General features: G+C 39.3%; 1 long non-coding RNA gene across 1 annotated transcript in view; it reads right to left on the reverse strand.

Annotated features, from left to right (window-relative positions):
- The window catches only part of LOC128316089 (uncharacterized), a 91,858-nt gene extending 71,275 nt beyond the window's left edge, over positions 1 to 20,583 (reverse strand). The window contains exons 1-2 of the long non-coding RNA XR_008299567.1: positions 20,282 to 20,583; positions 7,803 to 7,933 (exon numbers count right to left, since the gene is read on the reverse strand). This is a non-coding gene — a long non-coding RNA (uncharacterized LOC128316089). The remainder of the gene's footprint in view (positions 1 to 7,802; positions 7,934 to 20,281) is intronic.
- Between the last annotated feature and the right edge of the window lie 394 nt (positions 20,584 to 20,977).

The following is a 20,977-nucleotide window of genomic DNA, read 5'->3' on the forward strand; positions in this document are numbered from 1 at the left end:
GAAATGAAGGAGGATTAGGGAGTGGAAGATAAAGATGCCTTCTGCCTGCATCTGATGGAGATCAGCACACTTCATTCAGCAGTTGTATTACATTAAGGTACAAAGTCTAAATCTCATTAAGATACTTGAAGATAAAGTGTTATGGGAGACAAAATTTTTAAGTCACCTAAGACTTGTTATTGTCTTGTGTCACCGCATAAAGGCTGGATCTAAAAAGGTTGTATCTATAAACCCAAGTGGTCAAAAGTGAAATTTTAAGTTATTATCCAGATATTTAGCTTGCAATACTCCAAGGTTTTAAAAACATAAAGAGTTTGGAAGTTTGGGAAACTATACTTTTTTATCTACATGCCTACCATATTAGATAGGACATGAATAAAAAATGCAGACTCAGACTCAGTCTAAATGTATTTGGTCCTTTAGCATATAAAGCCCTTAGAACAATACCTTTTTAAAATGATTTTTTTAACGTTTATTTTTAAGAGAGAGAGAGACAGAGAGAGACAGAGCATGAGCAGGGGAGGGACAGAGAGAGGGGGAGACACAGAGGCTGAAGCAAGCTCTAGGCTCTGAGCTGTCAGCACAGCCAACAGTTTGAAATCACAACCGCAAGATCATGACCTGAGCCAAAGTTGGACACTCAACTGACTGAGCCACCCAGGCGCCCCAAGCAATGCATTTTAAGAGAGAATCAAATAGGTAATTATGGAGGGTTTGCACCCTCTTTTGTGGAGGAGTTGAGATGGGGAGACATAGGAGAGACCAAGCCAATTTCTCCAGCCGTAGCCCTGCTACTTAGAAGGGGGAGGTTAGGACATTCAGAAAGCAAAGGACAAACCATGCCTCCATACCCCAGCTTCCTTCCTCTTTTACCCCATTAAACTGTCCCCCTCCCCACTGCCTCCTTCTCAAACCCCTTGACTACTTAGCCAAACAGGCTATGGCCTTATGAGTCCTTTCAAGACTGAGGCCATTGTTTGATGCAATTTACAGACAGCTAAAGTATAATCCAGAGATCCAGAGGTCATGTGCTCTATTACCCCTCTGTTCTAAGGTTTAGAGAAGTGGCCCACTTATCATAGTGTACAGGTTGGTGGCAGTCACAGAAGGAGAATCCTGATCTTCTGCTTCTCTAATAAGACTCTTTTGACTACAGTATCATAAATGGAAGATGCTCAGGAAGGAGTGTGGGGTCACATACACAGACCCACACCATTGCCATGCCCCATGCTATATGGTAGTTTGGGACCACAATTTCAAGCAATTTTATTTGGTGTTGGGCAGCAATCAAAGAAGAAGTAATTTGGAAACATCAAAGAAATTTACAAAACCACTTTATATACTATGAAGTTTTACTATGCGTTGTGAGGCACATGACCAATTAAATAAAATGGGAATGGCATGAAAATTCCATTAATGTTCGTGTCATCTCTGCCTAGAAAAATCACAAGATTAAGGAAATTCAAAAAAAACAAAACAAAACAACATTCCTCTAATCTCCAATCACCTGCAATTCTTAGTGTATGAACCTCTAAATCTTATGTTGTTATTGTCCAGTCTAGACAGATGCTTCAGGCAAAGGGCCATGGTGTTGTCCCTAGAGCCTGCACTAGAATTAATTTTGTTCTCTGCAGGGTTCCTGTTCCTATGTTGGTGCATAGGTCCATGTCTTTCTAGGAACCATTCTTAGATAACAGTCAATTTCAGCCAAGTCTTCACTCTGCAATGTTCCAGTCTCACAGTGCCTGTAGACCTTCACAGAGGGTCCTTGCTATAAAAGCAAAAGGCTGAACAGCACTCACTGCTAAGAGTCTCCTACATTTGGAAGCACATTCTTTGATCTGATCACAGAGATAAAAACAAATAGCTCAAACAAAACACCTAAGTCTCTCGTAACAACTGTTCTTTCAATGGCAAACAAAAAGCAATTTTTTTCCATCATATAAATAAAAAAATATGTACTAATGAGACTTCCAGAATATTGGAAAGTAGGATTATGAATAGGTAATCACACTTTTGGGAGATTTACAGATTTCAACCAGTTCAGCCCCAGGGTATGATTATCTCATTAGTCCTGTACCCTCCAAACAAATATAGAATAGGTTGGGCGTAACCAATGAACAATGCTTTTCGTCAAAAACTTGTGAAGTACAAACTGTGGATTCAGTAGGGTATGTACCAGGCATTACCTAAGTGGATTTCATGCTTGTGAAAGGGGAGCAGCACCTGGCAGAGCAAGATCTCCAGGTTCAGAGCCGTTCACACATCTGCCACATGGCTAGCCTCCCAAACAAACTACATTGTCTTGCAACCATCCTGGGCCTCCCCCTCTCAGAGTACTCCATGTTCTTTCTATGCCACAATGAAACTACCTCTCCCTCGGGCTTGTTCCCTCAGCTGTCCCTGGAAATGAATTTATTTTCATCCACTGTTGCTCCTAGGAGGCACATAAGCAACGTGAGAGTCCCAGTGGCCCCTGGAAGTTTAAACCTACTGCATTGGCTTCAATTAGATCCTACCCTAGAAGAGTTCTCGTGAAGACAGTGAGCTGGGAAGGGAACAGGCATTCTGCTTGAGAGGAATGCTCATTAAGCAAAAAGAGTGGAAAAAGAAGCAGCAACTGGTCAGAAGAACTGTTTCATCAATAATGTCTAACATCAGGGGCACCTGGGTGGCTCAGTCAGTGAAGTATCAGACTTAGTCTCAGGTCATGATCTCACAGTTGTTGAGTTCCAGCCCCACATGGGTCTCTCTGCTGTCAGCACAAAGCCTGCTTCAGATCCTCTGTCCCCCACCCCCTGCCCCTTCCCTGGTCATGAGCATGGGCACACTCTCTCTTTCTCTGCTAACATCAAATAAACCCCTACTATGTGCCAGGCACTATTCTAAGAGCCTTACCTGTATCAACTCCTCTAATTCTCTCAAAAATTTCATGGGATAGATGCTCCTAGAATCCCCATTTATAGAGTAGGAAACAGAAGTACAGAGAAATAAAGTCAATTGTTCAAGATTATAATGTTGGAACAGTCCTGCTCAATCATAGACAGTCCTGCTCAATCATAATACAATTAACTGAACACTTGGTTGATTGTGTTAGTGTTAATTATGTGTCAGGCACTATGCTTTATGAGTTCTATATGTTTTATCTCATTGAATCCCTACAACAACCTCATGAAGTAGGTGCTAATATGATGCCCATTTATACATTGTCCTTATTTTACATCCAAAACTCAGGAATGTTAAGCAATGGATTGAAAACAAGGTTTGAATAAAGAGTTGGGTTTTTCCACTCACTATTGCCTCTACAAAGTTTTATCCAGCCAGTCCCTGGAGAAAGTGGGTGGGATGCTTAGAAGACATGGAGGGTCCTACTATTAGAGGTGGTCAAGGAGGGGGCAGACATTTACTCAAATGAGGTAGCCTTTTAAGGTCATTTCTGTACTTCCATATACCTAGGGATACACATTTATATTCATTCACATTTGTTTTCGTGTCTTTTTTGTATTCTTTTCCTATCTGGTTTCTATTGACTTACCCTGAGGTTGCAAACTACCCTTTCCTTTTCCTTTTCATTTTCTCACAATATCTGGGCCCCATCTTCAATAATTCTTGCTGCTGCTGCTGCTGAAGTTTGGGATTATGAAGGCCCTGAAAAACAAGTCTGGATTGTCTTCTTATAAAACAGACATTTCCTTGCCTAGTGTTTGTGCCTAGAGCGAGGATCACGTTGTTCAGACTTGTAACGGACTGGGTGCTCCTCAGACAGCAGCTCTACCACACCCAGGCGTTACCTCAGGGGTATTTTCTTTCTCTTCAGCTCTGGGTCTATAGGGTGATGTTATGTTCTGGTACACTTGGAAATTTGTGACCAGTCACAGATTAATAATACAAAGTGATCCACATTGATGAAAAGTCCTTAAGTTATGAATCCATTATTGTACTGGAGTCAGTTTCTCCAAGAAAGAGGATATCATAACATGTATAATAATTATTACTTAGTATGTAATAAGCACTTACTATGCGCCACTCTACCAACCACCTTACACTTATCATCTTGATTAATCCTCACACACAAAAGAAAATTAAAATACGTACTAAGACCCATCACCTAGTTACAGGTAAGGAAACTGAGGCTTTTAAAGATAAAATGGCTACCCAGGGTCATACAGTTGTGAGAAATGAAAATAGTATTTTAAAACAACCACTGGGCTTTGGGAAGCCTGTGTTCTTGACCACTACCTAACATGGCCTCCCACCTTCCCAATATAATCTATCAACACAGCATCCCAAAGTTGTGCCAACACAAAAGCATTTATGGTGCCACCTACTAGAGCTTCTGTGAGGGACATCTGTGTGGATGTAAGTTCTCGCTTGAGCTAAATTGCTGCCACCTCGACTACAAGTTCAAAATGGCCTTCACTCAGCGAGACACTTACTGGGGATGTTCTTACTGTACTTCCAAATATCATCAAATCTGTACAGTGGATTTAAATTCAGAGTATAAGTCTTGAAGCCTATCTTCCTCTTCCCTTATATGCTTGCTTATTGGTGTGCAATCATACTCAGAATTATAGTTTGAAGAACTGGAGGTAGGATCGTGTATGTACCATAAAGACCCTACTTTATGATACACAAATTTCTTTGTTGCAGTTACCATTTGGGAGAGGGGATTTGATTTCACTTTTTGCCATTAAGGCTTATCTTTTTAAGGTATTTAACTTCAAAAATGGCAAAATAATTAATTTTGGCCACATGCTTCTTATAAAATAGTTTTACAGTATAGTTTGTAGCACAGCTACCCTAAAACCATGGATGTAAAGGAAAAAAATATCATATATAGAAGGACAAGAATCAATTAGAGGGAACTTTAAACAAAATAAATAAAACGTTAAGACTATATGGGGCACTGGGTAGCTCAGTTGGTTAAGTGTCTTACTCTTGGTTTCAACTCAGGTCCTGATCTCATGGTTCATGAGATCAAGTGCAGAGCCTGCTTGGGATTCTTTCTCTCCCTCTCTCCCTGCTCCTCCCCAGCTTGCGTGCAAGGACTCTCTCTCTCTCACTGTCAAAATAAATAACTAAACATAAAAAAAAAAAAAAAAACTTTAAGACTATAGAGACAGATCTAGCTAACTAAAGATATAGGGAATCCAGATTCTAGATGGTCTTGAAACAACAATATTGTGGAAGTTTTACTCTAAAACTTCCTTAGAAATGAGCTATCCCAGTGCCCTCTCTTCCAGGTGAGAAAAGATAAGGCCTGTAGTTTTGGGGTGCCTCATCTGGGATGACATAGGTAGTCAGGAGCTGAAGCAGGGCCACATTGTATAGTTCTTTCTCCGGTTTGTCACTTTTCCTTGCCATTTGCAGTTTTGTTTTCTATTTAGTGTTATCCCTGACCTTCTTTCCTCACCTTCTTTACCCAATGATATTTTTTATAGAAGAGCTTTCTGTCCCATTCAGGAAGAGATCTACATTCAAGTTCCACCTCTTACACTAACTCACTGTGGACAAATCATTTGCCGTGGTGCGGGCCCATTGCTGTAACTTCACACTCTATTTCTTCCTATCCTCTCTTTCCATCTCTCTCTCCTTCTCCTCCTCTTTCCCTCTTTCTCTATCATTGATCCCAAAACGAAAGCAATGACTGCACCTGAGAGCACAGGCAGCATTAACAGAGACAACGGACTCTGAATTTTACAATTTGGAAAGCCTTTATATCTCAACCAATTACTTTTTTAAGGACCTGGAAGCTACAAGCAAGTGATGTAACATGTTCTCTTGATGACAAGCCAAAGACAAGATTACATGTTGGTCTTTCTCATGGACATTCAGCCAGAAGTCAAACATTACCTTCCCCTTTTACTATGGTGAAATAAAATATTTGTGTCAGATGGTTCCAATGTATTTCATCACCCTAGTTTTCCTTTGATAGGAACTCTTATGTCAGAACAGATCAATGGTGTTCATCAACTGATGTCAGGGTTCTGAGTAGCCAACACCAGATACTGTTCTAGAAGCTTCTCTAGCCTTCTGCACATAGCAGGGGGAGCCGAGGGCACTGCTCTTCAAATGCCAGTGAGGAGAAATAAGTTTTTGCACCTTCTGCAGACATCAGGAATCTTCTCATACTGTCTCATGCAGTGTCCCTAACTGCCACTGGACATGGTACAGAGACAGGTGCCAGCTGGCACCTTACCTGCTGGCTGGCTCTCCAAAACAGGTTCAACTCATTAAATCAAAGTTAATTGCCAAGCCAAGATTGTCCTGACCCTGCATCAGAAAAGGTTGAAACCCTGCCACTGAAAGGTGGTGGCAGGGAATGTGGGGAGGAGGTTCTGGGTACAAAGATTCTGGCTGAGCAGCTGCATCTTCTTTTCAATAGCTACCTCTTACTAGATCATGTTATGGTTGAATTCTGTCCATCCAAAAATCATATGTTGAAATCTTAACTCCCAAATACCCCAGAGAGTACCCTTATTTGGAAATAGGGTTGTTGCAGATGTTATTAGTTCAAATGAGGTCATCCTGGAGTAGGGTGGGCCCCAATCCAGTGACTGGTGTCCTTATAAGAAGACACAGCTTCACAGAGATAATACCATTTGAACATGAAAGTGGAGCTCAGGGAGATGCTTATACAAGCCAAGGGATGCCAAAGATTGCCAAGGTCCACCAGAAGTGAGGAGAGAGTCATGGAATAAATTCCCTTCATAGTCCTCTGAAGTAACCAACCCTGCCAACACCTTGATCTTGGACTTCAAGGCTCCAGAACTGTGAGACAATAGATTTATCACACCCAGTCTGTGATAATTGTTAGGATAATGCTAGAAAAACGGCTACATACCATATTTCCAAAATTGTGAGAAACTTAATATAAAGCTCTAACTACATATTCCAGCAACAGTTTGCTAGACTAGAAGGTATAATTCACTATAGTTAATATTTTTCCATATTGCATGATACATGCTCTATTTCCACCCAACAAACACCGTCATCTGAATGTCTCAAAATAAACTGAAACAACAAACCAAAAAACGAACTCATTAATGAAACTTAGATCTTTCTGCATAATCCTTTCCAAAGCAGAGTAGCATTCCCAGCATGTACTTAACATCAGCTAAGGACTGGTACACTTGAGATCTATATTCTTTTCTTCCCAACAACAAATATTATTGTGTGACTGCTCTGCCAGGCACACTGAGAGGCACTTGAAACCAAATGGTCTCAACAGTAAAATAGGTAGCTATTGTCTTCCCAGTGGCCCATGTTCAGTGAGGAAGATAGATATTGATCGAATAGTCATTCAAATATGTGAGAACTATTAACTGTGACAAGTACAATGAAGGGGAAGCATCACCACATTCTGTAGACAGGCACTTTGCCTGTGGACCTGTGGACAGGCAGGGCAAGACTTAATCTGTATTCTATGTGAAGGCTGCAATACTATGAGTTTTCTCCCATCAAAAGAGAATACTGAATATTACATTCAGGGGCCGAAACCACCTGCCAAAAATAATCATCTTAATAAGAAACATAGGCCCCAAAAGAAGGAGGGAATAGGTGTTGAAATTGGTAAAGAAAAGAATCAAAGAGGCAAATGAGAACTGGAGAAAAATAGGAAAACTCAAGACAAGATGCTGACATTGATTACATACCCCCACCACCACTATCACCACCCAGGATTCCAGAATAAGAGAGTTAAGACATATGCACGGAGCTATGAGCATGGCAGTGGTGAATGGCATGTGGTCGGGCATGAGATTTTGTGCAATTGAAAGGGTATTACCCAAATAAAAGCCTACCTTTGTTTGTAGCTCTGTCCTTTTAAACTGGAACATCATGGTTCAGCATGCTTCTTGCTCCATGCAATTGTGAGCCCTTTAGCCCGCTGCCAAACGACGTAGCTGGTCACCAAAGAAGCTGCTGAATGCTACTGAAAAGGGGGAAGAAAATCCATTGAACTAGTCCTGAACATTGCAAAAGCAGCTGCCTCTCCCAATTACTTTGTCAAGTCCCATTTTAATTATAACTCTCATCACATGTAAGGTTGTCCCATGGGTGGGGATAGAGCCAGGATCCTTGAAGTACCAACATGCACAGCCATCCATCAGGCCACTATGGACAGGTCTGCAACTGCTGCATTGCTTGCCCTTGGTGGAATTTGACAAGACAGGCTGCTTCCTTGGCATTTATATTACACTTATCAAGTGTTATATTTACGCCTCTTGACTGTTGGTGGTAACCAACTTGGATAATCAAGTTTGAGATCTCCCAAACAATGTATGCATAACTGATTTGAAAATACTTTGAAAATGATAAATGCATCACTGTATGAAAACATAAATCTGTCTGTTTTCCAAAATAACTAGCTGGAGACTGGGTTGATGAGCAAATAATATCACTGTGACAAAGAAGTCCATCATGAAACAGAAATAAGCTTGCTTGCCAGCACAAAACTCCTCTATGACCCTTGATTTGTAACTCTGCTTGAGTTACATAATTCAGAAGCTGGGCTGTGATAGTTGGAGATGTTAAATCATCCTTAGGTAACTAGTTGCAACACTAGAATGCCCAGGTGAACAATGTGAGATGAAAACTATGTAATTTGAATGCTACTATATTAGACAGTAAGACTTCGGCATGTCTGGCACATTTAGCAACATATTTGAAAATAAGTGCAGAAAAATTGGCTCAAAAGAGGAAAAAGAAATGGATGGAAAGTGGAAAGAAAAGTGGAATGTTCTCAGAATGGGAATTGGTGCCTAATTAGAGCAATGGTTCTCTAAGTATGGTCCTGGGACCAGCAGCATGTCACATCTGGGAACTATTTAGAAAGTCAAATTCTCCAGAGTCAGAAACTCTGGGGTGGGGGCATTTGCTCAGCAATCCACAGTTCAGCAAGCCTCCAGATGCATGTTCACATTTGAGAACCACTGAGTTAGGGCATGAAGACCAAAGCACAGGGATGAGAAAAGCAAGACAGGGCAAACCATCTTCCCCAAAGGAGGATTATCAGGGCTGAACTTCAAGGTCTTCAGGGGAAGAAACTCTAATTCTGGAGTCTGGAAATTATTAGAGGGTCTAATAATCAAAACAATGATGATAAAGAGATGAAGAAAGTCATTAAAGAAGACTGTTAAATGCTTCTTCAACTGAATGGGTGACAGACCTGATCTGTGACATTCACAGAATTCCTACAAGTTCCCTACAAACAGTATTTTCATCCCCAGATTCTTAAGTGACTGAAATCAGCCTTAAGCTCAGGCAGCTGAAGTTTTTGTGGTCTGGCAAGTATCTGGTATGACTGCCTTCACCTGAATCTGAGCTTTTCCTTCTGAATCGTTCACTGAGTGAGAAGAATTTGAAAGGAATTAGTAAAAAACATTCTTTGAGGTTGGAAAAATACAATCTATCGTAATCATAAAATGGCTAGGTTGGTACAAGCAAATGACATACAGATAAGAAACACAGACTATTTTTTATTCTACACGGTAGAGTCTTAATTATTATATATACCTAGGGAAATTCTTAGCAGTGGTCACTGGTCAAAAGTAATGTAGAAAGGATCAAAAATCCAGGAAAGGAAAAATGTGCTACAATAAAAGTGTAGAATTAATGTGGTTTGTTCAACCTAAAGGTAAATGCCAGAGATATTTCTTTACTCTCCTCACCCTTCCAAATGTTGCAGGGAACTCAGCTCTGAGATATTAACCAGAGTTTTGTGTGAATGGAAGTTTCCTTTTCTTTTAAACTCTTTAATTTAGCATATACCAAAATGATACTCATGTGCTTAAAGGCAGCATCCAGTTGCTAGTTTCATTCCCCCAAGCTAGCAAAGTAAATGTGTATTTTGGCAAAAGTTCTAACTAGTACTCAAAGCTGGACACACCAGCCATGTCTGAGAAACATTCTATTCAGTGTTCCCCTATAATAACAGGTGATGCAAGACTAATTTTGAAAACACTAGGAATATTCTAATAAAATAAATTTTTATTTAATAACACAATTTTATTTTTATTTAAAATTTTATTTAATAATAAAATAAAATTTTATTTAATAAAATACATTTACTTTATCTAAAATAAATTTTTTGCTATGCCCAACTTTTTTCAAATAGGATTGTGAGCTTCATGTCTCTACCACAAATTGACATTTCAGAAGATCCTTTAAAAAGGATACCCAAAAGTGTTAGCTTCAGAGCCATCAAATCAATTTAATTTCGGTTTATAGAAATTACTTCACTGAAAAACTAGCATTTGCTCATTCATATCCAACTCTATGAGTACAGATCCTGAATTCAATTTTCTCTACTAAATTCTTCTCTTTTTTTTTTTTGCACAGCCAGAGCAGCAGCCTATAGGCATATCTCTGCCAAAATTTTTGAGGGCACTAGGAAGTACAAAAATAGTGATTTAATATTTTCCACCTGTAGCTATAACTCTTCTTTAGTACTTATTGGTCTCATGCTGGCAAGACTAATGTAATGCTTTTGACACACCTGAATCTTATAACTTTGCCTACTGTCTTTTACTAGCCACTAAGAATAGCCTTAATTGTTTGTCTTTTGCTTTAAGACAATGCAATTTTAGTCTGGGGAGTCTTATCAATCCTACAGATCATCAACCCAAACTCAAGTCTGGTTTGTTCACCAGTCTTCAAAACTGAGTTGGAAAGGAAACTAGTTCAGACCTCATGATGGCTACTAATGGGAAGAACTACTCTTAGAAGCACCAGCCTAGAGGGTTGCTCAAAGGAATGCAAAAGTTTGGCTGAGGCTAAATTTCCTTTGGGACTTAAAAGGCTGACCGGTTATTTGAGCTGATACATAGCCAGCTTTACTGTGATCTGTTCCTTATTCTCCCTAGGCAAGTAGCTTTGTATGAGGTTAAGGAAGCCAAATACCTTAAAGGACTCAGGTATCCAATGTATCAAAACTTGCCCTCCCTCCCACACGTGCACTAGCTCTCGCGATCTCTCCCCCCCCCCCCGCCCCCCACAGGTTTAGGAACCCAGATTCCTGGAGTGGAGTGTTTTTAACCTCAGAAGCACAGTACTCTTGTTTCCCTTCTTTTCATGACCATCTAAATAGGGGTTAACACTGATTGGAGCCATGTGGATTGCTGTGCCTCAGGTTTCGTCTATTGTATAAATCTTACTTCCTATTCTTCACATTCCCCTAAATTTTCACTTATACCGTGTACATGATATATGTCAAACCTCACTACAATAGAAACCTTTGAAAGACAGACATTTCCAAACTCCTCAGCCATGATCATCTTTTTTTTTTTTTTCTATGCAATGCTATAGTTTTCCCTTATAACAAAATTATCTAGACTGTCCTTGGGAGTTAGTCTGAAAGAAATTGATAACTACAAGTAAACATAAATAATAGAAGAAACCAAACCTTGCCATTGGCAGAGCACTGGTTTTCTTAAAATATCATTCCACAAAATCTGATGATTTACTGATTGACTTGGAAACACAGTGTACAAGAATGTTTTCATGTACAACTCATTTGCCCTCCATAGTATCTCCTGGTTCTATCCCTAGTTTATATAAGTTATTCAGTCTCCCTGGTATAAAATGAGGCAGTTGGCCTGTATAGTCACTAAACTCCTTTTTAAGCCCTCAAAGTTTTTGACTATCCTCTAAGAGGCTCAAAGATTCATATTTTTTCAGTATATTTCATTTACTTTCCCTACCAAGTCCAAATTACCCCACTTAATTAAACTCCATACTATCTCCTGGTTCCATCTCTAGTTTATATAAAGTCATTTGGTCTCCCTGGTATAAAATGAATCGGTTGGCCTGTATGGTCACTAAATTCCTTTTTAAGCCCTCAAAGTCTCTGACTATCCTTCTAAGAGCCTCAAAGATTCATATTTTTTCAGTATATTTCATGGGCTTTCCCTACCAAGTCCAAACTACGCAACTTAATTAAATTCAGGTCAATATATTCCTTTACTCATTTAACAAATATATAGTGAACATCTATGTTCCAGGCATTCTGCTAGACACTGCCCTTAAGAACATCATAGTCTAAAATTTTTATTTATTTCATATTTGGTAGATATTTTTTGAAAGGCTACATATGCTCTTATATAGTACATCATCCATTTTTTGTGTGTCTGTATAGAATTGCTCAACTTGGTCTAGCACTGTTGAGACTACAGATGTTTTCAAATTCAGGAAAATATTTTATCAATTTTGGCCCTATTAGACAAAGAACTTAAGAGATGATCTATACATTAAGTACGAAACAAAACAATAGTTTATCCAAACAAATTAAAGAAATACTATAGATATTTTTTTCCTAAAATTTCCAAGCAAGGTAGAAATCAATCTTTCCAATCCCTGATTGTGAAGACACTTGGGATGAGATTCAAATGAGATTTGAGGACTATATTTCCTAGTATGCTATTTCTAATTCTTAACCATTACCAATTATTACTTGAATCTGTACACAAATCCAGTATAAAGTTATATCAACTAGGCAAATAAATTCAAATTTTATTCTGATAACATTTTTATTAAATTCTAGTAGACTTCAAAGTCCACTAGTTAGTTTGAGACTTTAAGGGCTGTGAAGCCATGTAAAGTAAGCCTATGAGATAACTTATCAGCATTCCTAAGCATGCCAGAATACTATCTTCCCATTGTTCTTCATCCTATATCTTAGGAAACATAGAGCTGTTCATAGATATAGGAATTTTAACTGAACCATATTTGAGAAACCCTAGATAAATCACTATGCTTCTGAATATCTCCCTAACTGACAAAAAATTATCTGAATGGCTCCATTAAAGGTGCCTTCTTTTGGGTTCAGACACTGTGTCCTAAAGAGTGGTCTGGTTACATTAATTATTCCTATTCATTAGTGCTTAGTCTATTCCAGACACTGTGATAAGTGCTTTACGCACTTATTCCTCAAAACAGCGCTCTAAAATAAGTAATATCTTTTTTCTCCCAGAAGTAAGTAAAGTTAGGATGGTCACCTAACAAATAGTGGAGCAAGCATTTGGTCCCTACACTCTTCCACTATGTCACCTTGGGACACTGTATTAAGCCATCATTTTTCTTGGCCCATCATCAAGAATTTTATTATATTATTCTTATATATGGCTGAAAATAGTGAGAGAAATATTTTCAAAAGCAGGGAAGAAAAACAAATGATTCATCTGGGCAATGGGGTGTTTCTCAGGGTGATAATAGAAATGGTCTCTCTAGTGAAGAGTGGTAGAAAAAGATACACAAGGATGCAAAATTTGGAGGAAATAAATACAGTAATAATTATTATAGCTAGTATTCACCAAGGACTTACCATGCATATCTCCTGTACTAAGTGCCACACATATCTTAACTGATTTAAACTCCCAAGATCAGATAAAGATCTCAAATTTGGAGAAATCTCAAAGAAACACGGAGACAGGAACAATAAAATATACCAAACTAATTTTGTCTGCTTCAAAGACATTCCTTTGCATAGATAGCTACTTTGAAAGCAACCACGTAGCTATCTGGACACATCACACTTTTCTAATCAAGGACCTACAATCTTCGAAAAAGTATATAACAAAGGAGACAGATCGAGGCCTAACACAGCCTAAACTTTATGACATTTGGGGGCCCTTCTTTAAGAAAAAGAATACAAAATTCATTGTGAAAGTACACAGTGGTTACAACTGATTGTTATTATATAATCTTCTGTTTTCAAATTTTACACAAACATGATTTCGTTGTTAGAGTTCTTTGCTAGAGACTTGGAAGGGGATCGTGCAGGGGTCTTAAAGCTTGAGCTTCACATGATTCACGGGACACCTGTCTATGACAATGAACAAGAGTGAAGTGAATACACTAAGCAGGATGTTAAATCATCAATGCAGTTGCAATTTGAAGGTATCTTTCAAATTAACCACCAACAGTCCAACTATTTAACTAAAAGAACTTTATAACTGCAAGATCTGAGGAACTGAAATAAATGTTGCAACTGATCCAACTGGAGACTGAGGCACATGCAGTCAGGTTCAAAAGTGAGGCTAAAGGTACTTGCCTGGCAGAATGACAGAGTGGCATATTGTTACACTCCTTAAATCTCTTCTGGGAAGCAGCAACCACCTCTCCCTCTTGAATGTGTCAAAACACATCAGAGCATTAGAAAACAACTCAGACATTTACCACATTTCCATTCTTGTATATTGACCCAAGGGATAGGGAGCGGCAAGTCTTGGTGAGGCAGTGAGCATCCTGTTACACATAATCTGCCCAAGAGAGCAGAATTCATTTCTTGAATTGCTATCACACCCTAGGCCCCTTTGTTTCTCAATAATAGATGGACTCATTTTTCTTTCCACCTTGTAAAATCCACTTAGAAGGAATTTAATGCAGCCAGAGAGCATTAAAAAATTCCTTAGTGGGACCACCCATTAATAAACTTACCCTAGAGAGATAAAGAATAATGAAGTATAGATACAAGAATCAAAGGGACCAGGTGAACAGGATCCTAATGGCTTTCATAGAGAATGATCTAATAAAATGAACTGGCATGGTTTTCCTTTCAAAAGCAATCTTGAAATGAAAGAAAAATATCTTATGCAGAGTGAAGCATACAATTTTACATGATGGACAGAGACTGACTTCCTTATTTGCACCCTTAGATTTTTCAGAAGGCTGAAGAGATTGAACCCTTCCCTGCTGTTTGTTTGATTTGGTCTGAGTTGAAGCCAAGAGATGTGGTGATGGAAGTTTGGAAAAACAATTAAAAAGAAATGTATGCAGTGGTTTTTCTGGGATCCTAATTAACTGACCCATTTCTAGGTAACATTAGGGAAGTTGTGGGCAGTGATTATTATCTCTTTAAAGTCCTAATTAAAATGTCAAACTGTAAGGTAGAATGTCTTCAAAGCTGCATGTAATTTGATTGTGTTGGCTTATTGGAAAAATGGCCTTGGAAATACAAATAAACCAGCCACTAAAAAGATCCCAGAAGTCCAGGCTTTATTCCAGAAGTATAATCTGTTGAACCAATAGCATTTTATAACTAACCACTCACCAAGTGGTAGACATCCAAATGTCAAAGCCAGTTTCATAACATGGTAACACATAACATGCTGCAGAACGCCTTGCCATAGAATACTTGGTTTGAAAAAGGTTTTGGCATTAGTTTACCTATAAAGGCTTATCACCCAGCTTTAAATGTTCTCATTTGATGAGCTTCAGAAATGGCTGGCATCCTACCCACTCTCTAAATTAGTCTGCTAGAGCTTTGGATCTCTAAAAAAATTCCTGCATCCTATGACATACTTCTGCTACAGTCAAGTATCGAAATCTCAGGCAGAAAGAAATTCCTTTCACATTCATCCATGAGCATTAGTAAAGCTGTGCTTCCCTTAAGAAGGTGATATAGTTATGACACCTTGGGATACAAGTAAAAAAAAAAAAGCCAATCAAAAAATGGCTCAAACAATAAAGACATCTGTTGTATAACAAGTACAACATTTGATTCATACGGCATCACGATGAGATCAACAATGATGAACTTTCTCTCCATTTTTCCACACTGTCACTTTCAGTGTGCCAGCTGCTCCCCTCATTGTCACACTTGGGTTGGATGAGCTCTAGGCATCACTTACTCATATAATAACTTCCAAGGGAGAGGAACAGGGGCGTTGCCTCCCATGCATCTCTTTTTGACTTTTCCTAGACACCCCTCACCAGTTTGCCATCTCATTTCATTGCCCATAATTGCATCACATGCCAATGTTGTCAAAGGGAGTCACATGACAGGATTAGCTTAAACAAGACTCATCTCCCACCCCCATCACTAATAGAGACCCAGTCTCCCCTGACCTACATATCATACAATACTGTAAAAACAAATCATAATTCTATTTGCAAAGGAGAAAATGGAACAGTGGCTGCTGCTTAAGCAATCAACAGTGTCCACCCCAGTAAATGACATGTCTGCTATAACACTGTTGGGAGGGTCTGAACACGGAGTTCCTTTTCTAGTGGTGGGCAGATTTGAACTGATATGTCACTCACATTCTCTCTTCTATCTCCACTTGTGGCAGCATTTATATAAAATATCTAGCTGAGAGTGGTGCCTAGGTCACTCAGTTCATTAAGCATCCAACTCTTGATTTTGGCTCAGGTCATGATCTCATGGTTCCTGACATCAAGCCCCGCATAGGGCTCTGCACTGACAGCATGGAGCCTGCTTGGGATTCTCTTTCTCTTTGCTTCTCCCCTGCTCACTCTCATGCTCTCTCGCTCTCTCTCTCTCTCTCTCTCTCAAAATAAATAGACATTTAACAAATATATCTAGGTGAGAACTTTGGCCACCAATAAGAGCAAAAACCACGTCTACCTTGGAATTCATCAATTCATTCACTTGTTTATTCACAAATATATACTGAGCATGACTGGGTGGGGGGCCCTATGTTAGAGATACAACAAGTCCAACATGGTCTCTAATAACAGAAAGTTTATAATCTAGTGGGAAAAATACATAAAGATAAATAGGCAGTGTAGTATCATAGTTCTTTAATGGGGAAAGTGCAGTACAGGAAATTACATAAGTAGTATATTTTTTATAGTAAAAGTCCAGGATACTATATAGGTGCACACAGAAGATGTACCTCATCGCATCTCCTAGAGAAGAGATTCCTGGGGGTAAAAAATGGAGAATGATACTAGGAGGAGTTGTAAGTAGAAAGAGTTAAAAGATGATTAAATGAGGCTTATAGCTTTGGCCCTCATCTAATTAATTTTGACTTATTCAGTTAACTTCTCAAGAATATGGATACGACTAAAACAGAGATTCTTAGTTTGGGATACATGGATGTCATTCAGAAGATTATTGAACTTAGAGAAGAAAATACACATCTTTACTTTTATTAACCTCTAACTGAAACTTAGCACTTCCTTCAATAATATATATGGGCAAAAAATCACAGTAGTGTTACTGTTATCAATTACTTTGTCAACAACAGAAATAACAGATATTTCATATTACATTACAGTTGACGCAGATATCTCAAGAAAGTGTTCAAAATTATGGCATTTATAAGACCTACTGCTAGATTTTTTATTTAAACATTCATTGTTTTAAAACATGTATAACATTTTGATTACTGTATTTCAATATTAGCTTCCTTTTGGTTCCCTATATTTTATTTTGCGTATCCAAAGGCAGTAGTACAAGAGGGGTTCATAGATTTCACCAGACTAATAGGGGTGCATTTCATCCCAAGTCAGACTCCGTGCTCATACATGAGAGACTTGAAAATATTAAGCATTTAACTTTTGTTTTAATTGTACACCCTGCCCAGTTGAAATTTTGTATTTGATGTTCAGCAATGTTAGCTCTGTGGCTACAAAAAATAAAATATTCTTTTAGAGCTGCAGAAGTCTTTGGGTGTCTGGATTTGTCATTTTCTTTCTGTATGAGCAATCCAAAATCCATTCACACCAAAGTCCTTATTATCATCATTGCTGTTCTAATGGCCAAGTTCAGCAGCTTCTTAGGCACTTTCTTTAGTAGATCCTTTATCACAATCAATCACAGATGATTATTTGATTAAACAAGATGCTACTGCATGCTGTGGACTACTAGCATCTAACTTCGTCATTGTGCTCAAGCACAAGAATATGACCAAAGCAATCCCCAAATCCCCATTTTGGAGTGTCCACTTCCTTAGACCACTTGTGGAACCAGGTTTTTTTTTTTTTTAATCATTCAAGGTTTTAATCATTCAAGGTTTTTTTTGGTTTTTAAAAAAAGCTTATTGATTTTGAGAGACAGAGACAGAAAGAATGCATGCATGTGTGGGGACGGGGAAGACAGAGTGAGAGAGAGAATGTCAAGCAGGGGCTAGATCGCATGACCATGAGATCACGACCCGAGCCTAAATCAACACTGGGACACTTAATCAACTTAGCCACCCAGGTGCCCCCATTTGTGTTATTGAACAGAGAAAAAATTTTTTTTATTTTTTTAAATTTTTTTTTTAACCTTTATTTAGTTTTGAGACAGAGAGAGACAGAGCATGAGGGAGGGGCAGAGAGAGAGGGAGACACAGAACCAGAAGCAGGCTCCAGGCTCCGAGCCATCAGCCCAGAGCCCGAGGCGGGGCTCGAACCCACGGACCGCGAGATCGTGACCTGAGCTGAAGTTGGATGCTTAACCGACTGAGCCACCCAGGCGGCCCTGAACAGAGAAAATTTAATATGAAGTTTTTAAATTTAGTGTAAATTTATTAACTAAAAAGGCAAGAATAGAACATTGAGGCAGAGTTCAATGAATTGTTTGTATAAAGGACCACATAATCAGCATTTTAATACAGCCAGGTAGTCTCCATCACAAGAATTCATCTCTTCTGTTGTAGAACTAAAGCAATGGGGCCCTTGGGTGGCTCAGTTGGTTAAGGGTCAGACTCCTGATTTCAGCTTAGGTCATGATGTCACTGTCATGAGATCCAGTCCCACCTTGAGCCCCTCATTGGGCTCTGCTCTGGGCATGGGAGAGAGGGGGAGGGGGAGGGGGAGGGGGAGGGGGAGGGGGAGGGGGAGGGGGAGGGGGAGGGGGAGGGGGAGGGGGAGGGGGAGGGGGAGGGGGAGGGGGAGGGAGAGGGAGAGGGAGAGGGAGAGGGAGAGGGAGGGAGAGAGAGGGAGGGAGAGAGAGAGAGGGAGAGAGAGAGAGAACCGAAACAGCAGTAGATAATGTATGTGTATTTGCCTACCACTGCACTAAAATATCATGGAGGTATCAATTGCAGGAGGCACCCACACTCCTTGACCTGGGAAAACAAAGGGAAGAGGTTGGAACTTTTAAACTTAGAGGAAAGACCTTGTGGAGCTGAAATGCAGACTCCTGGGAAGGGAGCGCTAGCTGGGGCTGAGGTCTCTGAGGTGGTGCTATAACCCAACTCTACAAATGTTGAAAAGCTACAGAATGAATCCAGCTGTTGTTGTGAAAGTATACAGCTGATTCTAAGGGAATAAGTATTGCACAGTAATAGGAAGCAGGCAGGAAACAAACAGGAAGCCCATACAAAACCAACAGGAAGAAGAAAATCCTCCCTTCTCTGTCCCCCAGTCTTGTCCTCTGTCTCTAGTGCCCCCATTGGCATAGCCTTGCAGGGAGCCAGGTGGCCATTCTGAAATGTGGTTGGCAAAGTCTTTTCCACGGTATCACAAAGTGGAATTTAGAAGAGTGAGCTTGCAGCTAAGAAGCTGTTGCTTTATCACTGGCACAGACATGGTTCATAAGCTTCACCAAACTACTAAAGGATATACAGCACATGAAAACAAGTTAAGAATGAACGGGCTCAACTTTTTCATGGACTCTGATTACTGAATAAGCCCAATAAGTAGTCTGCATGAATTGTTTACTTCAGCAAACATTCATTTTTACCATGCCCTAGATGAGTATTGAAAAGTATCATCTCCCTTGTTACCAGTTTGAAAGAAGATAAAGAACTTTAACTGATCAGTAAAGGCAATGACCCCATTTAGGTCACTTTTAAAAAAGAAAGAGCCACTAATGCTGAAGCAGGTTCTCCTGCTATTATTATCACTGCTTCTGGGCATATGCAGATGGTTCCATAATCTCTTCAAAACCTACTGGGAAATTAAAAGGAATATTAAATCAATCTAACATTTTTAATAAAATAGTAATGTTTTTTAATGGAGTCCTTCATTGCTATGGGTGGCAGAAATGGACTGGAGACAGAAGAGATGATAATTAGTAGGCTATTTTATTTATGGAAACTAGTCCCTGGTCAAAAGGACCACACATTCTCCTTGGATAATTTCAACTGTTAAAAACCACAGGGATTCTGAGGAATAAAAAAATAAGAATAAAGCACATTCCAGGTTAATATATCATAGTTGGAGGGTTCATCAAATATTCCAGGTTCTATTTTTCCCTAGATGCTTATACCAAACAATACAAGGGACCATATAATATTTGGAATTTTTTCCCTTCTATCCCTCCCATTCTAAGTCTTTGAAAAGAAATAAAGCCCTTGCACAATTATATTGTCTTCTTTGGAAAGTCTGACTAGTACCCTTCAACTCTTGATCACCTCTCTATACTCTGTATCCTTATGACACTTTTCAACACAGCTTCCTCAGTTAATAAGCACATGTTATGTATTAACTGCTTGAAGCCCAACATTGCCTGAGGTACCATAGGATTTTCAGAATGACTTCCATTGTCAACCTGTTTACTATATGGTACAGAAAGCAGAATGGAAATACATGAAACTATTGGACTCACCAGAAAGTGAAATGAGGTAATTTCTTTCCAGCATCCTAGTTCATAGACTCATCCCTGGCAAACAGAAAAGAAAACAAACATTCATGAACTGAAGTATGTAGCCTACAGTTTTAAGTTAAAATTAGGATTTAGACTGGACCTTGAAGGGTCAATAGAATATAAACCAAGGGGAGTGGGGCCAAGGAAATAGCTGAGCAAAAGCACAGAAGCAAAAATAAAAATTCTGACTTAGGTGAGGCAAGGGCTAAATATCTGGAGGAAAAAAAAAAACCTGTGAAATAAGATTCATAACAGTTTATGGAAATACTTGAACAATGATTAGTAAAGTATGAACTTGAAGCAGGAATGTCAAGTTTGCAGGATCAGACAAGCTGCAAGGGGGGTTTTGAAAAGATTGATCATTAGTATAAAGAACAGTTAGGCAAGAGGAGGGCAGGCCTTGAAAGGGTTGCCAAATAGGGGTCTAGTACAGTGGCCCAGGCAGAGGTAGGTAGTAGTCCTACTTGAGCAGCAGCAGGAGAGGAAAGAGAAAGACTCTCAGACTATGGGTATTGATGTCACCATGGAAGCTACACACCAATAGTTTATCACTTTGGCAGGGTCTTTCTCAGCACCCTGGATTCCTGTCTAACCCATCAGCTTTTAGCCTGTCCCCTTCCAGGCTTCTGTGTGGATTGCTCAAGGATCTAAACAAAG

The sequence above is a fragment of the Acinonyx jubatus genome, chromosome B3 (assembly GCF_027475565.1).
Source record: "Acinonyx jubatus isolate Ajub_Pintada_27869175 chromosome B3, VMU_Ajub_asm_v1.0, whole genome shotgun sequence".
NCBI classification, from domain to species: domain Eukaryota; kingdom Metazoa; phylum Chordata; class Mammalia; order Carnivora; family Felidae; genus Acinonyx; species Acinonyx jubatus.